General features: G+C 36.2%; 1 non-coding gene across 1 annotated transcript; it reads left to right on the top strand.

Moving 5' to 3' along the window:
• The first annotated feature begins 4,771 nt into the window (after positions 1-4,771).
• Positions 4,772-4,878, top strand: LOC139879142 (small nucleolar RNA R71). Its single transcript, XR_011769995.1, has one exon. It is a non-coding gene; the product is annotated as a small nucleolar RNA R71 (small nucleolar RNA).
• The last annotated feature ends 16,625 nt before the right edge of the window (positions 4,879-21,503 follow it).

The raw sequence follows: 21,503 nt of genomic DNA on the forward strand, positions 1-21,503 counted from the left end.
CATTTGTGAAGGTTTTAAAAACGAGTCGCTTCACCCGACTCTTCCCCCAAACTTAGGTAGCTTTGGGGTCAAAAATGAGTTTTACCTCATCTTCAATGTTCATAGGTCCATCAACATATAGTTTGACCCTGTGTCCATTTACCTTAAACGTATCACCCTTCGCATTTCTTAATTCCACCGTTCCATATGGAAAAACCTTATTAACAACAAATGGTCCCATCCATCGGGACTTGAGTTTTCCAGGGAAAAGTTTAAATCGTGAGTTGAATAACAAAACACGATCACCCTCTTTAAAATCTTTTGGATTCTTAAGACGGTTATCGTGCCAAACTTTGGTCTTTTCCTTGTATATGAGTGAGTGTTCATAGGCATTATGTCTCAACTCATCCAACTCATTTAGTTGGTTTAAACGAAGGTTTCCCGCATCTTTAAGATCGAGATTACAAGTCTTAAGAGCCCAATGTGATTTGTGCTCTATCTCCAAAGGGAGATGGCATGCTTTCCCATAGAGTAGGTGGTAAGGTGTGGTTCCAATAGGAGTTTTGTAGGCGGTTCTAAATACCCATAAAGCATCGTCAAGCTTCGTTGACCACACCTTAGGATTGGATCCAACCGTTTTCTCAAGGATCCTTTTAGGTGCTCGATTCGTATTTTCAACTTGCCCACTTGTTTGTGGGTGATAAGATGTAGAAATTTTATGGGTTATCCCATATCATTTTAACACCTTTTCTAATTGGGTGTTGCAAAAATGGGTACCACGATCACTAATTAAAGCCTTCGGGGTACCGAACCGGGTAAAAAGCTCTTTAAGAAAAGTTACAACAACTCGTGCATCATTTGTGGGGAGAGCCTTTGCCTCCGTCCATTTTGATACGTAGTCAACGGCAACGAGTATGTATTGGTTGGAATGAGATTTTGGGAATGATCCCATGAAATCAATGCCCCAAATATCGAAAACCTCACAAACTTGGATTATGTTTTGAGGCATTTCGTCTCTTTGACTAATCTTTCCTGCCCTTTGGCAAGAATCGCATGATTTACATATTTGGTGGGCATCTTTAAAGATGGTAGACCAATAAAAACCGGCCTCATAGACTTTTCTCCCCGTGATTTGGGGTCTGAAATGTCCACCAGTGGGACCAAAATGACATTGGAAAAGAATTTGGTTGCATTCTTCCCCGGAGACACATCGACGGATTATCCCATCGGGACATTGTTTAAAGAGATACGGGTTTTCCCAAAAATAGTATTTCAAGTCACTGAAAAATTTCTTCCGTTTTTGATGTGATATACCGGTTTCTAGGAATCTACAAGCAAGATAGTTGGCTATGTCTACAAACCAAGGATCATCAACTTTCTCTATTCTCATGAGATTTTCATCAGGAAAATTGTCTTGAATAACGGTCTCATGGAGAACCTCAAGATTTGGGTTCTCAAGGCGAGAGAGGTTATCGGCTGCTAGGTTTTCGGCCCCCTTTTTGTCTTTAATATCAATGTCGAATTCCTACAAAAGCAAGACCTAACGTATTAATCGGGGTTTAGCATCTTGCTTAGTAAGCAAGTACTTTAAGGCCGAGTGGTCCGTGTAGACAACCGTCTTTGCTAGTACCAAGTAAGATTGGAATTTGTCAAATGAAAAGACAATTGCCAGAAGTTCCTTCTCGGTGGTGGTGTAATTAAGTTGGGCTCCTTGCAATTTTTTACTAGCATAATAAATGGGCTGAAAATGTTTTTCAATTCTTTGCCCCAAGATGGTACCAATAGCAAAGTCACTTGCATCACACATAACTTCGAATGGAATTGACCAATTCGGCGATATGAGAATGGGTGATTGTGTGAGCTTTGCTTTAAGGAGGTTAAAGGCGTTAAGACACTCATCCGTAAAGACAAATGGAGCGTCTTTCTCAAGAAGTTTGTTCATCGGGGTTGCAATTTTAGAAAAATCTTTAATGAACCGTCGATAAAAATCGGCGTGCCCCAGAAAACTTCTTACACCTTTCACATTTGATGGTGGTGGTAATTTGGCTATGACTTACACTTTAGCTCTATCCACCTCTAATCCCGCACAAGAAATTTTATGACCTAATACAATGCCCTCTCTTGCCATAAAATGGCATTTTTCCCAGTTAAGCAGAAGATTAGATTCTTCACACCTAATCAACATAGGCTTAAGATTATTAAGACATGAGTCAAAAGAATCACCGAAGACTGAAAAGTCATCCATGAATACTTCCATAAAGTCTTCAATCATATCATGAGAAATAGCTACCATACACCTTTGAAAGGTGGCAGGAGCATTGCATAAGCCAAAGGGCATACGTCGATAAGAGAAAGTACCATAAAGGCATGTAAAGGTGATTTTCTCTTGGTCCTCGGGTGCTATAGGGATTTGGAAATATCTCGAGAAACCGTCAAGAAAACAATAAAATTTCTTTCCTGCTAACCTTTCCAACATTTGATCAATATAAGGAAGGGGAAAATGGTCTTTTCGGGTAGCATCATTTAATTTTCTATTATCAATACATACCCTCCAACCCGTGACAGTCCTAGTGGAAATTAATTGGTCATTTTCATTGGTGATAACGGTCATGCCACCCTTTTTGGGTACACATTGGACCGGACTCACCCAAGGACTATCCGAAATTGGGTAAATAAGACCCGCATCAAGGAGTTTGACAATCTCCTTTTTAATGACTTCTTGCATATTAGGGTTCAGTCGCCTTTGTCTTTGTATACATGGCTTATAGTTATCTTCTATTAATATCTTATGTGTACAATAAGAGGGACTTATACCCTTGATGTCATGAATTTTCCATGCTAGAGCAGGTTTATGGGCTTTTAACATGGAAACAAGTTTAGACTTCTCACTTACAGAGAGTCCGGATGAAATGATAACCGGGAGAGTAGAATCCTCTTGAAGGTAAGCATATTCCAAGTGACTTGGAAGTAGCTTTAGTTCCAAAACGTGAGGTTCTTCAATCGATGTTTTACATCGGTACTCATTTTTTAAATCCAACTTTCTGTATTCTTCATCATTTGGCTCATAACCGTTAGCCATCAAGGTGGTCAACATCTCCATTTCTTCCACCATGTTCTCTTCATCACCTTCTACCAAAATGCATTCTCCCGAACCTTGCAATTCTAAAAATTCTTGCAACAACTCTGAATACGTGTTTACAGTTTGTAAATAATAACATTTATCATCAGTAGACTCAGGGTATTGCAAGGCATGGTCAACAGAAAGGTAACCTTAATATCCTCAATGTTAAGGGTCAATTTCTGTCCATGAACATCTATCAAAGCTCTAGCGGTATTGAGGAAAGGTCGACCCAATATAAGAGGCACACGTGTGTCCTCTTCCATGTCCAAAATTACAAAATCGGCCGGAAATACTAAGGTACCCACTTTCACTAGCATATTCTCTAAAATTCCACTAGGGAATTTAATGGAGCGGTCCGCTAGTTGAATTGCCATTCGGGTTAGTTTTAGTACCCCGGGGTCTAGCTTAACATACAATGAATAAGGCATTAAATTTATGCTAGCCCCTAAATTCGCTAATGATTTAATGCATTCCAAATCTCCTAGGAGACATGGTATGGTAAAACTCCCAGGATCTGCTAACTTCTTTGGTATTTTGTTCATGAAAATTGCGGAACAATTAGCATTCATGATGACGGATGAAAGTTCCTCCATTTTCTTTTGATTAGTATGTAAGTCTTTTAAGAACTTAGCATACTTGGGCATATCTGAAATCACATCAATGAAAGGCATATTTATGTTAATTTCTTTAAACATATCTAGAAATTTTGACCTTTCGGCTTCGAGCCTTTCTTGTTGTTGTTTCCTTGGGTATGGGAGCGGTGGTTGATATGGCTTCACTACGGGTTTCTCACGTTCTTCCTTCTCAACCACTTGTTCCGGCTCCTTAACCGGTTCATCATTTTTGTTCAACGGAACACTAAAATCAGAATCTTCGGGCATTCTTAGGGCTTCGTATGCTAGACCACTCCATGTGGTGATAACATTGGCGTGCTCATTTCGGGGGTTCTTATTAGTATCGCCCGGTAAACTCTCTGGTTTTCTTTTACTAAGTAAACTAGCTAAACCATTCATTTGCTTCTCCAAATTCTGAATTGAGTCTTGTTGGTTTCTAAACTGATGTTCATTTTTCTCATTCGTTTGGTTTATGTTTGTAACAAGCTGAGTTTGTGATGCAATCAACTTTTCCAACATACTCTCCAAATTTGACTTTTTCTCTTCCTGTTGGGGTTTTTGATAAAAACCCGAAGTTTGTTGTTGGAACCTACTACTTGACCCTTGTTGGTAATTGGAATTTTGACCTTGAGGGTTGTATGGGTTGTTGAAGTTTCGGTTAAACTGGGCTCTTCCTTGAAATTGATTGTTATTTCTTTGGCTTATGAAAGCCACTTCTTCTTTCTGAGCCATTGTTAAACCGGCATCACAATCTTTTCCTAAATGGAGACCACCACAGTATTCACAACCTACCTTCATACTATGAATTTCCTTGGTGATTTTTTCCATGTTTAGAGAACTAAGGTCATCATAAGCACCGGCGCTTTGGACTTGAGCATTACGAGTAGTTGGTCGTTCTTGATGCCACTCATGAGAATAATCGGCTTGCTTATCAATTATCTCATAAGCCTCTTGCTCGGTTTTGTCCATGAGTGAACCTCCGGCCGCTTGATCAATGGATATTCGTGTTACAACATCACAACCCTTGTAAAAAATTTGAACTTGTTGGAAGGTATCCAGACCATGGTTTGGACAACCTCTTAGCATTTTGGAAAACCGATTCCATGCTTCATATAAGGTTTCCATCAGCTTTTGACAGAATTGGGTAATTTCTTGTTGGAGTCTCGCGGACTTAGAAGCTGGAAAATATTTCTTAAGAAATTTTTCCATCATACCATCCCAAGTTTCTATCGTAGCCTCGGCCAATGAATCTAACCAACTTCGTGCTTCCCCGTGGAGTGTCCATGGGAAAAGTCTTAAAAATATGGCCTGATCAGTGTCTGGTTTAAGTTTGAATAGAAGAAATATCTCTTGAAAAAGACGAATATGTTCGTTTGCATCTTCATTCGGACCACCACCAAATTGACATATGTTGTTAATCATTTGGAGAATAGGTCCTTTTATTTCAAATTTTTCTTCACCTGTGGGTGGAGTAATGGTACTACCTTGTCCGGTTCGGGTTGCTTTCATCTTGGCCGCCATTGATTGTCTTGGTACCACCTGCCTTACCTCTCCTTCCATTTCAAAATTTGGAGGATGAACGGGTTCACCAAATTCAGAGTATCTTGGCTTGGTTGTACTTGATTCTGAATCAAAGGTGTCTTGCTCGATGAAGATTCAAAAAGTTTAAGTACTTCTTTTGGGATCATACCAAGCTTTCTATCAGGTTCTGTAAGCGGTGTAAGTAATGGAGAATCTGAACTTCGGGTATGTGGCATATGCAACCTAAAATTTGTCAATCACACTACTAACAAAACTATTAAACCCACCGATTCTACAAAATTAAAATCAAAGACTATTAATAATTTAAAATAATTAAGAAACTACTTAATCACAAATTAGTTAACAATTCTATTTTGACACAAAACTGTCCCCGGCAGCGGCGCCAAAAACTTGATGTGCAAAACGTGGTATATGAATTGTTGTATGAAATAGTATAGAAAAATACCGATTAGAAATTGCTACACACTAACGGGCAGTGTACCCGATCGTGTAGTAGTATAGTAAATGCTAAAATCCGTGTATCGTTCCAAGAACAATATTATAATACCCCGTCAGAATCCACTAACGGCATATTAACTCTGGTCCCAATGCTTGGCTTGACTTCTATGTAACAGCAATGTTCTACAGCGAAAGCAACTAATACCTGAGATAAAACATGCAAAACGGATCAACATAAAGTTGAGTGAATCTACAGGTTTAGTAAATCTTTTCGTAAGTTAGGCCACAAGATTTTCTTGAAAAACATCATAGGAAAAGTATACATTATCATGAGCACTTGATTATAAAGCTTTATGGCACTACACCGATTAAGTGTACTAGTTTATCTTATCATGATGCTACACCGATTAAGTGTACGAGTTTATCTTATCATGGCGCTACACTGATTAAGTGTACGTGCTATCTTATCATGGTGCTACACTGATTAAGTGTACGTATTATCTTATCATGGCGCTACACTGATTAAGTGTACGTGTTATCTTATCATGGCGCTACACTGATTAAGTGTACGTGTTATCTTATCATGGCGCTACACTTGTAGAGACCCGTCCTAATCCACCTAGACGAAGTCTTCATCAGATGGTCCCATTGCGAGGTTCTGCCCTCTATATGCCATGAACGACTCCATGTAATATCTTTAAAATGAGCAAATGCACAACGGAAGATTTCTTTCGTACCTGAGAATAAACATGCTTTCAAGTGTCAACCAAAAGGTTGGTGAGTTCATAGGTTTATCATAAAACAAAAAAATTCATCATTTTGATAGACCACAAGATTTAAATCCTGCATGGTACAAATGGGCCCGAATCCTATACCCACCTGTAATGTACATGCGATATCTTTCAAATACAGTACACCTTTCTCGTGTACGAAATCATCTTTCATAAATCTTAGTAACCGTACACATATCTTGTGCACAAAAATAACATACACATAACCTGTGTATAAAATCATTCTCTCGATACATAACATTCACTTTTCATTGCTTTCATAGCTTGGCTTGGTAACCGACCTTAACATATAATGCGCATAATAATATCCCCAAAACAGAACATCTCGTCTGTATAATAATCATATAAACTTCGAAGTACTAAACACCACGCCCACTAGCCCTTCCCTCTAGTGAACATTCTGGGTGGGGGTGTTAAACCCGGTAGCTACCTTTAGGATTCGCGTGAATTAGGGCCATACCCGATTCTAATTCTTAGGTTACGAAGCAATAATAATCTGGGGAAAATATTTACAACAATTAGTGGCAATTATCACGTCCAACTAATTCAATAATAATCCACAGAACTTCTGTCTGCATAATAATTCATTCGAGGAATGTTTTGCTTGTGTCTATCTCATCAAACATTTATAAAAGCATTTCATGTATTCACAGTTCAAAAATATATTTCAAAAGCATTTAATAAAGCAGTTGTAAAAACAGCGCATGTATTCTCAGTCCCAAAAATGTAAAGAGTAAAAGGGAATCAAATGAACTCACAATCCAATATTTTGTAGTAAAAATATTCATACGATGAAACTGAACAATGCAGGGTTGGCCTCGGATTCACGAACCTATATCATTTATATATATATTAACACATATAATGTTAATCAACTGAGTTTATATCGTATTAAGACTAATGTCTTTATATTTTTTCATATTAATACTTATAATCTGTTATAGTATGTACATGATATATAATTTAATTACTATAAATAATATTATATTAGTTAAAAACATGATATTATGTAATATTAGTATATTTATGATATAGGTAATGAATATATTTTGCATAAAAATATTTGTTGTAATAATAATAATAATATTAATAGTAATAATAATAATAATAATAATAATAATAATAATAATAATAATAATAATGATAATGATAATATTAATACTAATAATAATAATAATAATAACAACAACAACAACAACAATACCCAATCCCACCTATGTGGGGTATGGGGGAGGTTGATCGTAGACAATCCTTCATCTATCCTAGAATACAGAGAAATCATTTCTCCACCCCAAGCGAAACACTCCAAAGAGTATAGAAAGTCCTTTCTCTCTCTATTCGACGGATAAAGAGATTGCTTCCAGGGACCTCCGCCCAGAAAGTAGGAAGGAAAGAAAGAAAAAAGAGTACAACATAAAAAGTAGATTAAAAAAAAGGTATAAAAAATAAACTATACAAACGAGACGCCATGAAAATGGTGAGATCAAATTTTCATGGGTTTTAAATCATTCCTGGAGTTTAATTTAGGCTCTAAGTGGCGGTAAAGTCGCCAATAAATCGACGTCAATAATAATAATAAGAATAATAATAATAATAAATAATAATAATAATAAAAGTAAATGAAATTGTTATATGTTAATAATAATAATGATATTGATAATTTTGTAATTCCAATAATATAATACTAACAATAATAATAATAATGATAATAAATAAAAATGACTACCTTAAATGGAAAAGGCTTTTATAATAAACTGCCCAGGCCCGGGTTCGAACCCGCGACCTCTCGTTCAACACCAACATACTTAACCATCTGAACTATCCAGCATTTTTTTGATATAATCTCAATTTAAATCTATATAACCTATTTCTGTTTTCATCATTTTCTTATTATCTCCACCACATCGTTTATGATTATTCTATCATCCTAATCTTTTCAGACCAAAAAAATCATAGCAGCCCAACAATCAAATTAGTTGGCCCAATTTAAAATTAGTTTATTTTGCAATGATGATGTCCGAATATTTTGGTTGGAATCATGGGGTATACATCGACAACTTGCATCAGTATCTTCCACTATCTTTTCTTTTCTTTCTTCATTGAATCGACAAAGAAATATATCATTATCATCATCTTAGTCGATTAATATCACCATCTCATCATCATCGTTATTTCACCATTATCGTGTTATTATCATGGCGTTTAATTGATGGTTCGAACAAAATTAGTAATGGTTCAAACAACAGATAGAATAATTTCTAGCAGCAGCTTCGGTTGTTTACAAGAATTAAAGGTGATGGTTTTTATGAAAGAGGTGGCTTGGAGTGGTTTGAATAGCATAAACAGAAGTGAGCAGTAAAGATTATTGGTGGTGATTTATGAGAGAAGGAATAACAGCAGCAGTAATAATTCGAGCATTAGATAGGAGGTGATGTTGTTGGTCGTTGTAGTTTGAACAGAAAAAAATAATAAATTAACGTATGATGGTGGTGGTTAATTGTGATGGAGTATCTTGGTGGTGATGGAAGGTGGTTTGGGTGTTTGATGATGGTTTTAGAAGATGATTCATGATGATGTTTTTCGGTGGTTGTAGGGTTCACGAAGAAGAGGAAGAAGAGGGGTGGAAGTGGTTATCGGTTGAAGTGGGTTATGGTAATTATATGGTGGTTGTGGGTAACCAGCGGTGGTTTCTTGGTCTAGCTCGAATAGAAACAAAGAAAGCAAGCGATGGCTATGGTGGTTTCCATAATAGAGAGAAGAGAGAGATATGGAGATGATGTGAGGGTGAAGGTGGTTGTTCATGGTGGAAGGTGGTGGTGAGTGTGGAAGGTGATGGTGATAGGAAGTGGCGATTGGTGAACTCGATGGTGGCTCCTGGTGAAGGTGAAGGGAATGGTTCAAGGTGGTGCAAGGGTGACGATTTATGTGGTGATTTGAGTGGCTCACGATGATAGCCGGTGGTTTTGGTGTCAACTTAAGGTGATTTACCGGAAAGGGAATGATGATGGCGGGTGTGGTTGTTTAGTGGTAGTTTCAAATGGTTTTTTTTATAAGATGAATGTGATGTGGTTTAAGAAAACAAAGTAACAAGAGGATTGGAGCAGTAAGCATAAAATTCCTTGAGTTCTATTACTATGCATATGTATATATTATAGAATATATCAAAAAACTACAAACACAGTAGTATAATATTTAAACATGTAAATATAAGGTAACGTGCCAAAAAGGAAAAAAATATCTAACTACGATAGTTAGTCTGCCAACAGTTTAAATACGAGGGTCTCTCGTGCTTCGTTGATAATTAGTGGCGGATTAAAAGTCTTAAAAAAAATCCCAAAATTTTAGATTAACTATATTTATTTATTTTGGTAATTATGGTATAAAATTCGATCATTAATTTATTAAATAAAAATTACATCAACTATCCCTCTCATTTATGGGTGAAATATAAAAAGTGTTAAAATTAAATAATTATATCCTAAATATACTTTTAATAAGCCTATAACATATATAACTTATTTATGTATATATATTTTTACATTTTTTTTACACACGATTGTTCGTATATATATTTTTACATTTTTATTTACACACAATTGTTCGTGAATCGTCAGGAATGGTCGAAGGGTAATTGCATATGTGAAAATAGTTCAAACTTTTAGAGACTCAACATTACAGTTCTTTGCTTATCGTGTCTAAATCATATAAAGGTCAAGTTTAAATTTGGTCAAAAATTTTCGGGTCGTCACAGTACCTACCCGTTAAAGAAATTTCGTCCCGAAATTTGAGTGAGGTCGTCATGGCTAACAATAAAAATGTTTTCATGACGAATATGAGTTAGAGTTTTATCATTATTGATTAATAAATATAAAACGATTCGATCATGTGAAGCGTACGAGTAAAGCTATCACAAAAGAGTGAAAAGTTTCATCTGAACTTTTGCCGTAGTCATGGCGGATTTCCAGAATTCAAGGAATTTAAGGAAATCTTCTAATCAGAAAGAAAATGTAATATCATGATTAATTAGCAAACTGCTGGAATCACGGTAATGATAGAACTATCAAGAAAATAATATTTTGATATGTTTAGAGGTTAAGTAGAATGAAAGAGTTATGTATCATGGCACATGATGAGGGTAAGATCTATGAACCATCATCACGTTCCATTATAAATTCAGCATGACTTACTGTAATATAAACCACGTTGGCCTGACGTCATTATATTATACTAACTCATGTTTCAATTTCCAACACTTCTCCAGAAACCATTCATAATTCAAACTTGAATTTTAAAGAAATTTAGAAACTAAGATAGTTTCCTTTATGACGTAACACGGATAGCACGAAGAGATAGATAATTTCGAATAAAGATATTTATGAAGGTATCTTCAGAAATATCTAAGATATTTATAACAAAAGATACGATGATATCTTTAGAATTTAAAATATTTAAGATCAGAAGATGATGTAGAAATTCGTCCGCAAGGATTTAGATTAAGGAGCAAGGTATTCGCTAAAGATTTCATCAGCTTTTTCAAAACTCAGGAAATTGATTCATAGACTAAAGCGCTTTTCAGAAATTCAGAATTGAAGTTTTGTAAATCCAGGAGATAGAATATGTATATATATACTTATATATATAATTGTTGTCGTAGAATCGCTGAGGAATTCGAGATTATCGATTGATGCCTCCCGGTATTTGGTATGGTAATTATCGTTACAAGATGCCGATGAGTTCATGATAAGACTTCAATAGATAAATATAGTGATTTGTCAGAGAGATTTAAACCAAGGAGCAACGAGGTTGCTTGTACATTTGCTGGTATTATGGGGGAATATAAAAGGTTCTCCGGTAACAATAAAAGAGCACGCATATATATCAAGGTTATAATAAGATTGTTTCGAACGAAAAGTCAAAGTTGACTTGCTGGAGCTGTGACAAAACTGACTAGTGTGAAAAAGAATTGCAATGTTATTTTCTGTAATAACAATGCCAAAGGAGCTAGCACAGATACGTGTTAAAACTTTACTCAGGTTCCAAGAGTTTTTTTTTTGTTTTTGTTTTTTTTTGTTTTTTATTTTAGGTGCATAACTATATGCATAAATCTTTTCTTCCGTAGATGATATGCAGTTGGTTCATCCTCTCGATTGAGGTGTTTTCAAGAATTATGAAAGGTTTGAACTTAGATTGTAACTGTCAAAATACCAATGAGGTTTAAGATGAAATCAAGTGGCAAACTTGAAGAAATGTATAGTTTCATATGTTATAATCATTCATTTTAATTGTTCAATATTATTAGTCGATAGTCCACAGTTAACAGTCTAATAATTCATATATAGTTTAATTTATAATATTTGAATTAATTAATACGTATCGTGACCCGTGTACATGTCTCAGACTCGATCACAACTCAAAGTATATATATTATTGTAGAATCAACCTCAACCCTGTATAGCTAACTCCAGCATTACTGCATATAGAGTGTCTATGGTTATTCCAAATAATATATATAGATGCGTCGATATGATATGTCAAAACCTTGTATACGTGTCCCGATATTTAAAGTGCATAAAATAAATAGCAGAAATTAAATGACGATAAATAAAATTGCGAGAATATAAACTGCGATAATTAAAATGTAATCAGTTAGCTAGGAATAGTTAGCGTGGATTCTTAACAAAATTTCTCATAGTTAATTTGTCTGTTTTCTAACAAATTTTATTTTGTCATATGTTTTCTTCATTATGCCACTTGTTGGATTCTGATAGGTCAAAATTCAAATATAAAATTGAATGAAAATAGTTATTCTGCGGTGAACGGATACGTATATCGGTGGTTGTAAGTAGGATAGTAAATGACTGTTGAATCAGCTTCGACGAATGTACAATGTAACTTATTAAGATGAAATCTAATTATTCCTCGGGTATTACCTACCCGTTAAAATATTTTCACCATTAACAGTTTGTACAAAAGAATTTTTAATTACAATCTTTATGAAAACATATATACGTATATATTTTCTTCAGATGTAATCATAGATTTAATGAGTTAATATGATATTAAACTCATTTGGTTTACGTTTAGAACTAGAGTACATAATCTCTAAAACATTAGAGGTTACATAACCATCATGTCGAACGAAGATAAATGATGTAGAACGTCATGTAGAACGATGATTATTCTTGAGGTACAGAATGAGATGTTGAGGCATGTGATGTTGAAACTTGGGTTGTTGGTGGTACTGTTGGTGCCGGTGATGTTGCTGAAGCTGGTAAATTTTGCACCATATTCTCCAAATTTATTTTTCGAGCGCGAAGTTTGTTGACTTCTTCTATTATTCCGGGATAATTGTCAGTTGGAACGAGCGAATGAATAAGCTTTAAAATCTGAGATATTATGTAATCATGACGAGATATTCGAGAAATGAGGGTGAAAATGATATTTCGGACTGGTTCACCGGTAAGTGCTTCAGGTTCTTCGCCAAGAGGTGAATTTGGTTGATGGAAATGATCATCTTCTTTTTATCTCCAATGATTAAGTAGGCTACGAACCCATCAGATGAATTTGTTGATTCATTCTGGTGACACTGCTTTCGGAGCTTAGGTGAAACTCCATATCGGAATAGCTGTCGGAATCCGAGGAATTCGAACTGGTTGACGGATTCATCTCGTACGATCAGATGAAGGATTTTTCGATAAGAAATAGATTATAGGATGTAGATTAGTACCCTGCAATACATAATTTACATGTGCATGTATAATACTAAAATCCCATAAGTTACGGAGAAATCTACGAAAACTGTCAGGCAAATGTAACAATAACAGATACGCTAAGATATGAATTTATCTATACACAGTCTATGCAATAGAGGCAGTAAGACGTGTCGAGACTTTAAGGATAATAAGCAAATAATTTTTGACACTAAATGATAAGCAAAACTTTTGACATGCAGACACGGTCGAAGTCCAGACTCACTAATGCATCTAAACAACTACTAGTTAGACACACTAATGCAAGACCTGGTTCGCTAAGACCACCGCTCTGATACCAACTGTAGAGACCCGTCCTAATCCAACTGGACGAAGTCTTCATCAGATGGTCCCATTGCGAGGTTCTGCCCTCTATATGCCATGAACGACTCCATGTAATATCTTTAAAATGAGCAAATACATAGCGGAAGATTTCTTTCGTACCTGAGAATAAACATGCTTTCAAGTGTCAACCAAAAGGTTGGTGAGTTCATAGGTTTATCATAAAACAATAAATTTCATCATTTTGATAGACCACAAGATTTAAATCCTGCATGGTACAAATGGGCCCGAATCCTATACCCACCGGTAATGTACATGCGATATCTTTTAAATACAGTACACCTTCCTCGTGTATGAAATCATCTTTCATAAATCTTAGTAACCGTACACATATCTTGTGCACACAAATAATATACACATAACCTGTGTATAAAATCATTCTCTCGATACATAACATTCACTTTTCATTGCTTTCATAGCTTGGCTTGGTAACCGACCTTAACATATAATGCGCATAATAATATCCCCAAAACAGAACATCTCATCTGTATAATTGTAGCAAAATTCTGCTAACGGTAGATGTCGATCCCAACTGTTTCCGAAATCAATAACACATGCTCGTAGCATGTCTTCAAGCATTTGTATCGTCCTTTCGCTCTGCCCATCAGTTTGTGGATGACAGGCAGTACTCATGTCTAGACGAGTTCCTAATGCTTGCTGTAATGTCTGCCAGAATCTTGAAATAAATCTGCCATCCATATCAGAGATAATAGAGATTGGTATTCCATGTCTGGAGACGACTTCCTTCAAACACAGTCGAGCTAACTTCTCCATCTTGTCATCTTCTCTTATTGGCAGGAAGTGTGCTGATTAGGTGAGTCGATCAACTATTACCCAAATAGTACCAAAACCACTTGCAGTCCTTGGCAATTTAGTGATGAAATCCATGGTAATGTTTTCCCATTTCCATTCTGGGATTTTGGGTTGTTGAAGTAGACCTGATGGTTTCTGATGCTCAGCTTTGACCTTAGAACACGTCAAACATTCTCCTACGTATTTAGCAACATCGGCTTTTATACCCGGCCACTAAAAATATTTCTTGAGATTCTTGTACATCTTCCCCGTTCCAGGATGTATTGAGTATCTGGTTTTATGAGCTTCTCTAAGTACCATTTCTCTCATATCTCCAAATTTTGGTACCCAAATCCTTTCAGCCCTATACCGGGTTCCGTCTTCCCGAATATTAAGATGCTTCTCCGATCCTTTGGGTATTTCATCCTTTAAATTTCCCTCTTTTAAAACTCCTTGTTGCGCCTCCTTTATTTGAGTAGTAAGGTTATTGTGAATCATTATATTCATAGATTTTACTCGAATGGGTTCTCTGTCCTTCCTGCTCAAGGCGTCGGCTACCACATTTGCCTCCCCCGGGTGGTAACGAATCTCAAAGTCGTAATCATTCAACAATTCAATCCACCTACGATGCCTCATATTCAGTTGTTTCTGATTACATATGTGTTGAAGACTTTTGTTTTCGGTATAAATAATACTTTTGACCCCATATAAGTAGTGCCTCTAAGTCTTTAATGCAAAAACAACCGCGCCTAATTCCAAATCATTAAAGAATTTCGGTTCAAACTATAGTAAAATGATGATAGATGTTTGCCATAAGTAAATGATTTACAATATTAAAAACTATACAATATTAAATGAGATCTTCACCTTGAATGAAGCATATTAATTTACATCAAAGAACTGCAAAGCCAATTACAAAAACTTTTAGAGCGTGGTTTCATTCGACCAAGCACATCACCGTGGGGAGCTCCTGTTTTGTTTGTCAAGAAGAAAGATGGTACATTCAGGTTGTGTATCGACTACTGAGAGTTGAACAAACTTACCATCAAGAACCGCTACCCACTATCGAGAATCGACGACTTATTTGATCAACTACAAGGCTCGTTTGTTTATTCAAAGATTGACTTACGTTTCGGGTATCATTAAATGCGGGTGAAAGAAGATGATATTCCAAAGACTACTTTCAGAACACGTTACGGTCATTACGAGTTTATGGTCATGCCGTTTGGTTTAAATAAAGCACCAGATGTGTTCATGGACCTTATGAACCGAGTGTGTGGACCATACCTTGACAAGTTTGTCATTGTTTTCATTGATGACATACTTATTTACTCAAAGAATGACCAAGAACATGGTGAACATTTGAGAAAGGTGTTAGAAGTATTAAGGAAGGAAGAATTGTACGCTAAGTTTTCAAAGTGTGCATTTTGGTTGGAAGAAATTCAATTTCTCGGTCACATAGTGAACAAAGAAGGTATTAAGGTGGATCCGGCAAAGATAGAAACTGTTGAAAAGTGGAAAACCCCGAAAACTCCAAAACACATACGCCAGTTTTTAGGACTAGCTGGTTACTACAGAAGGTTCATCCAAGACTTTTCCAGAATAGCAAAACCCTTGACTGCATTAACGCATAAAGGGAATAAATTTGAATGGAAGGATGAACAAGAGAAAGCGTTTCAGTTATTGAAGAAAAAGCTAACTACGGTACCTATATTGTCATTGCTTGAAGGGAATGATGATTTTGTGATTTATTGTGACGCATCAAAGCAAGGTCTCGGTTGTGTATTAATGCAACGAACGAAGGTGATTGCTTATGCGTCTAGACAATTGAAGATTCACGAACAAAATTATACGACACATGATTTGGAATTAGGCGCGGTTGTTTTTGCATTAAAGACTTGGAGGCACTACTTATATGGGGTCAAAAGTATTATATATACCGACCACAAAAGTCTTCAACACATATTTAATCAGAAATAACTGAATATGAGGCAGCGTAGGTGGATTGAATTGTTGAATGATTATGACTTTGAGATTCGTTACCACCCGGGGAAGGCAAATGTGGTAGCCGACGCCTTGACCAGGAAGGACAGAGAACCCATTCGAGTAAAATCTATGAATATAATGATTCACAATAACCTTACTACTCAAATAAAGGAGACGCAACAAGGAGTTTTAAAAGAAGGAAATTTAAAGGATGAAATACCCAAAGGTTCGGAGAAGCATCTTAATATTCGGGAAGACGGAACCAGGTATAGGGCTGAAAGAATTTGGGTACCAAAATTTGGAGATATGAGAGAAATGGTACTTAGAGAAGCTCATAAAACCAGATACTCAATACATCCTGGAACGGGGAAGATGTACAAGGATCTCAAGAAATATTTTTGGTGGCCGGGTATGAAACCGAATTTTCTAAATACGTAGGAGAATGTTTGACGTGTTCTAAGGTCAAAGCTGAGCATCAGAAACCATCAGGTCTACTTCAACAACCCGAAATCCCTGAATGGAAATGGGAAAACATTACCATGGATTTCATCACTAAATTGCCAAGGACTGCAAGTGGTTTTGATACTATTTGGGTAATAGTTGATTGTCTCACCAAATCAGCACACTTCCTGCCAATAAGAGAAGATGACAAGATGGAGAAGTTAGCATGACTGTATTTGAAGGAAGTCGTCTCCAGACATGGAATACCAATCTCTATTATCTCTGATACGGATGGCAGATTTATTTCAAGATTCTGGTAGACATTACAGCAAGCATTAGGAACTCGTCTAGACATGAGTACTGCCTATCATCCACAAACTGATGGGCAGAGCGAAAGGACGATACAAATGCTTGAAGACATGCTACGAGCATGTGTTATTGATTTCATAAACAGTTGGGATCGACATCTACCGTTAGCAGAATTTTCCTAAAACAACAGCTACCATTCAAGCATTGAGATGGCGCTGTTTAAAGTACTTTATGGTAGAAAGTGCAGGTCTCCGATTTGTTGGAGTGAATTGGGGGATAGACAGATTACGGATCCAGAGATAATACAAGAAGCTACTGAGAAGATCATCCAAATTCAACAACGGTTGAAAACCGCTCAAAGTCGACAAAAGAGCTACGCTGACATTAAAAGAAAAGATATAGAATTTGAAATTGGAGAGATGGTCATGCTTAAAGTTGCACCTTGGAAAGGTGTTGTTCGATTTGGTAAATGAGGGAAATTAAATCCAAGTATATCGGACTATTCAAGATTATTGATCGTGTCGGACCAGTAGCTTACCGACTTGAGTTACCTCAACAACTCGCGGCTGTACATAGTTGTTGAAGTAGACCTGATGGTTTTTGATGCTCAGCTTTGACCTTAGAACACGTCAAACATACTCCTACGTATTTAGCAACATCGGCTTTCATACCCGGCCACCAAAAATATTTCTTGAGATCCTTGTACATCTTCCCCGTTTCAGGATGTATTGAGTATCTGGTTTTATGAGCTTCTCTAAGTACCATTTCTCTCATATCTCCAAATTTTGGTACCCAAATCCTTTCAGCCCTATACCGGGTTCCGTCTTCCCTAATATTAAGATACTTCTCCGATCCTTTGGGTATTTCATCCTTTAAATTTCCCTCTTTTAAAACTCCTTGTTGCGCCTCCTTTATTTGAGTAGTAAGGTTATTGTGAATCATTATATTCATAGATTTTACTCGAATAGGTTCTCTGTCCTTCCTGCTCAAGGCGTCGGCTACCATATTTACCTTCCCCGGGTGGTAACGAATCTCAAAGTTGTAATCATTCAACAATTCAATCCACCTACGCTGCCTCATATTCAGTTGTTTCTGATTAAATATGTGTTGAAGAATTTTGTGGTCGGTATATATAATACTTTTGACCCCATATAAGTAGTGCCTCCAAGTCTTTAATGCAAAAACAACCGCGCCTAATTCCAAATCATGCGTCATATAATTTTGTTCGTGAATCTTCAATTGTCTAGACGCATAAGCAATCACCTTTGTTCGTTGCATTAATATACAACCAAGACCTTGCTTTGATGCGTCACAATAAATCACAAAATCATCATTCCCTTCAGGCAATGACAATATAGGTGCCGTAGTTAGCGTTTTCTTCAATAACTGAAACGCTTTCTCTTGTTCATCCTTCCATTCAAATTTCTTCCCTTTATGCGTTAATGCAGTCAAGGGTTTTGCTATTCTGGAAAAGTCTTGGATGAATCTTCTGTAGTAACCAGCTAGTCCTAAAAACTGGCGTATGTGTTTTGGAGTTTTCGGGGTTTCCCACTTTTCAACAGTTTCTATCTTTGCCGGATCCACCTTAATACCTTCTTTGTTCACTATGTGACCGAGGAATTGAATTTCTTCTAACCAAAATGCACACTTTGAAAACTTAGCGTACAATTCTTCCTTCCTCAATACTTCTAACACCTTTCTCAAATGTTCACCGTGTTCTTGGTCATTCTTTGAGTAAATAAGTATGTCATCAATGAAAACAATGACAAACTTGTCAAGGTATGGTCCACACACTCGGTTCATAAGGTCCATGAACACAACTGGTGCATTATTTAAACCAAACGGCATGACCATAAACTCGTAATGACCGTAACATGTTCTGAAAGCAGTCTTTGGAATATCATCTTCTTTCACCCGCATTTGATGATACCCGGAACGTAAGTCAATCTTTGAATAAACAGACGAGCCTTGTAGTTGATCAAATAAGTCGTCGATTCTCAGTAGTGGGTAGCGGTTCTTGATGGTAAGTTTGTTCAACTCTCGGTAGTCGATACACAACCTGAATGTACCATCTTTCTTCTTGACAAACAAAACAGGAGCTCCCCACGGTGATGTGCTTGGTCGAATGAAACCATTCTCTAAAAGTTCTTGTAATTGGCTTTGCAGTTCTTTCATCTCGCTGGGTGCGAGTCTGTAAGGAGCACGAGCTATTGGTGCAGCTCCTGGTACAATATCTTTTTGAAATTCAACGGATCGATGTAGGGGTAATCCCGGTAATTCTTTCGGAAATACATCGGGAAATTCTTTTGCGACGGGAACATCATTGATGCTCTTTTTCTTCAGTTTGTACTTTCTCGACGTGTGCTAGAACAGCATAGCAACCTTTTCTTATTAGTTTTTGTGCCTTCAAATTACTAATAAGATGTAACTTCGTGTTGCCCTTTTTTCCGTACACCATTAAGGGTTTTCCTTTTTCTCGTATAATGCGAATTGCATTTTTGTAACAAACGATCTCTGCTTTCACTTCTTTCAACCAGTCCATACCGATTATCACATCAAAACTCCCCAACTCTACTGGTATCAAGTCAATCTTAAATGTTTCGCTAACCAGTTTAATTTCTCGATTCTGACATACATTATCTGCTGAAATTAATTTACCATTTGCTAATTCGAGTAAAACTTTAGTATCCAAAGGCGTCAATGGACAACTTAATTTAGCACAAAAATCTCTACTCATATAGCTTCTATCCGCACCCGAATCAAATAAAACGTAAGCAGATTTATTGTCAATAAGAAACGTAGCCGTAACTAGCTTCAGGTCTTCCTGTGCCTCTGCCGCATTAATATTGAAAAGTCTTCTGCGGCCTTGTCCATTCGTGTTCTCCTGGTTCGGGCAATTTCTAATAATGTGGCCCGGTTTTCCACATTTATAACAAACTACATTGGCATAACTTGCTCCAACACTACTTGCTCCGCCATTACTCGTTCCGACACCATTTGTTCCTTTCGTTCTGTTAACCCCTGGTCCGTAGACCTCACACTTCGCCGCGCTATGACCATTTCTTTTACACTTGTTGCAAAATTTGGTGCAGAACCCCGAGTGATACTTTTCACACCTTTGGCATAGCTGCTTCTGATTGTTGTTGTTGTTGCGGTTATTATTGTTGTTGGGATGATTGTTGTAGTTGCTGTTGTTGTTGTTGTTGTTATTGTTGTTGTTGTTGTTGTTGTTGGGCCGTTTGTTGTAGTTGCGATTGATGTTGCGATTGTTGGGATAGTTGTTGCGATTATTGTTATAATTGCTGTTGTTGTTGTATTGGTGATTCTTATCACTGTTTTCCTCCCACTTTCTTTTGACTTGCTTCACATTGTCCTCTTCAGCAGTCTGTTCTTTAATTCTTTCTTCAATCTGGTTCACTAGTTTGTGAGCCATTCTACATTCCTGTTGTATGGAGGCGGGCTCGTGTGAACTTATATCTTCCTGGATTCTTTCCGGTAATCCTTTCACAAATGCGTCGATCTTCTCTTCCTCATCTTCGAACGCTCCCGGACACAATAGGCATAATTCTGTGAATCGTCTTTCGTACGTGGTAATATCAAATCCTTGGGTTCGTAACCCTCTAAGTTCCGTCTTGAGCTTATTGACCTCGGTTCTGGGACGGTACTTCTCGTTCATCAAGTGCTTGAATGCTGACCACGGTAGTGCGTAAGCATCATCTTGTCCCACTTGCTCTAGATAGGTATTCCACCATGTTAACGCAGAACCTGTGAAGGTATGCGTAGCGTACTTCACTTTGTCCTCTTCAGTACACTTACTTATGGCAAACACCGATTACAAATTTCAATATCCTAAAAATTAGCAATCCCTATTGTGTTAATATATATAATTTCAAAATTTCATTTAATATTATAAGATATTGATTTAGATAAAATTATCGTTCTTATTATTTTTATCATTACTATTATTATTAAAAGTATCGATAGTATTAAAACTATCATTTTAACAAAAATTATCATTTTAATAGAAATGTCATTGTTACTATAAAATATCATTATTATTATTTCAAATAGAATTATTATTTTAAAGATAATATTAAAAATTATCGTAAATATTAAAGTTATCATAATTAGAATTATCGTTTTATTATAATGTCATCTTAGTAATTATAAATATTTATATTTTTATAATAATAATTATTATTACAAAATAATACAACTTTTACTTACTATCATTATAGATATTATTTTATCAAATAAATATGTGATACAAACATATTTTACTACGTGTAATAACTTACTTTAATAATACCTATCATATTATCTTTATGATATTAAATTAACCCTACAAATTTTATTACTTAATATATATAAAAGTATATTTTATTATATAAATTTAATA

The sequence above is a fragment of the Rutidosis leptorrhynchoides genome, chromosome 11 (assembly GCF_046630445.1).
Source record: "Rutidosis leptorrhynchoides isolate AG116_Rl617_1_P2 chromosome 11, CSIRO_AGI_Rlap_v1, whole genome shotgun sequence".
Classification (NCBI taxonomy): domain Eukaryota; kingdom Viridiplantae; phylum Streptophyta; class Magnoliopsida; order Asterales; family Asteraceae; genus Rutidosis; species Rutidosis leptorrhynchoides.